A 2,325-nucleotide genomic window follows, 5' to 3' on the forward strand; every position below is an offset into this window, starting at 1 on the left:
CTTTATGCAAATTACTAAAAACCAGCAACAAAAATAATATTTACCAAACAATAATCTCAATTTTACCAAATAGTGATACATCATACATTAGTAATTTTGAAATGAGGCATATAAATATATCTACGTACCTGTCGTACATATTATACTTTATACAAATAATAAAATAATAAGAATTATTTACCAACAGTTTTGTTTAAGTATATATTATTTACATGGTCCATGGATCCAAGAATATTTATAATGGTATATTAATACAAATTTCACAATTTTATTTTATCAAATGTCAATAGTGTTAATTGTAAAACTTTTATAAATATTTGCGATATGTTTGATACAATTACCAAGAAAACACACACCAAAAATTAACATAGTTGTTTATTTGGTTCAACAGTATATCTATTATTATAATAACAGTGCAATTATTGTACTGTCTTACAAGTAACTGCCGTATTACTTCCTACGTACCAATACTGATAAATCAAAACGCACATAACTAAAACATAATAATTTTATTACTGTTTTGTTCTACTACATCACACGATCGCTGCTGAAGAACCCCTTTTCTTTTAGTTCGGTACATACCTAATAATAATATATACCTTCCCCGCGAAAAGATGCTAATCAATAATATAATTGTATCTATATAATTATTCGAGACGCAGACGTTTAAAAATACTAAAAAAAATTTGTTTTAAATTCGTTCCTTTGAAACAGCACGAACAAAGGACGTTTCGTTTAAATGAAAATTGCCAAGAGACTATCAGGGTCCCAATATAATTACGCGTGATACAACGTTACCCCAACACCACACGCATAATATGCGCAACCACTATAATCTTGCACGTGTTTTAGTGAATATGGGTTCAAAACCATTATATTAAAAGGATAGTCAATGTTAGTTATATACTTATATTTAGTCGGGAACTACAAAATTCTAGTCTCCGAATTACACGCGATTTATTGCAGCTTTTCATCCCATCTGCATCATGGGACCACAGTATTAGGTACCTATAATATAATATATAATATATTATATATATTAATATAATATAATAGAATAACACCAAGTCATAATCTCCATCATGATAAATAGATAATTGGTTCCAGGTAAACCGTAAATGTAGTACAAGCTAAACATAGAACGTAATTGTTATGAATATATATCAAATAAAAATATAAACCTAAGGCCATATTGATTGCGTATTAAATTCAACAAGTTCGACAAATTCGAGAGGTTTTTTTCGTATTTTAACAAAACAACGATTTTCGACTAGGAAATTCGTGTTTCAATTTACAATAAAGTTCCAATCGCATTAAACAGAGTGTACACATGCGCAGGAATAGGTACTATATTAATATATACTTAGGTACAGAAAAATAATTATATTATCAAACAAACTGTTAGAAAAATGAACCATCCAATTTGAAATGTAAAAATATTTAATATACTTTTGTTACTTTGAAAGCTATTTAATGAAGGCTGACTGCATCCACAAATAAGAAGATGAAGGAGGATACCATTTAAATTCTTGTCATAAAAATTATTTAGATAATTTTGAGATGAAGTTTTATTTAAATAGATAAGATAACATTTTTTTCTAGATCATGCAAATACCGTCAAAATGTTTATGACTCAGTATGAATAATTAGATATCAAATCATAAACTAAAATAGAAAACCTAGAATTCAGTTTAGTTTAGATTATTATATAATTAGTTTAACCTGACTACATACAATCAAGAATAAAATATTATATCAAAATTAATCAGTGAATTTGTACATAATAATAACAGTACATGTAAATAATTTAAAGAAGTTATACAATTTAAGACGATAAAAACAATATTAAGATTTTAGTTAAATGTTCAAAAGCCTTATAAATAGTTATAATTATTTGTACAGTTATATTATATAAAAAAATATATTTATTATTATTATAATTTATTGATCTCTTCTGTTTTATTACCAACATTGTTTCCCTTTTAGCTTTATTTTAGCAAATAATTATTGCTAAAAACGTAATAAATAAAACCGTAACACAATGGGTTCTATTATTTTTATTACATGTGCATTTATTTTATTGCACATCATACTTCTAAACTTTATGTAAATAACCCATATTTATTCTTTTTTTTTTAGTATTTTGTAGTTTTAAATGGTGATGAAAGTTATTGAAACATTTGTTTGTAATATAAATATTTTAATATTCAATGTATGTAGGATACTATAGATATATATTTATTTTCAAAATTAAAAAGGTGAACTGTATAATGGATGGTATTAAATGATATAATATCATTGTATAAGAAAAACGATTCTGAGCGG

This window comes from Acyrthosiphon pisum, chromosome A2 (genome assembly GCF_005508785.2).
Source record: "Acyrthosiphon pisum isolate AL4f chromosome A2, pea_aphid_22Mar2018_4r6ur, whole genome shotgun sequence".
NCBI lineage: Eukaryota > Metazoa > Arthropoda > Insecta > Hemiptera > Aphididae > Acyrthosiphon > Acyrthosiphon pisum.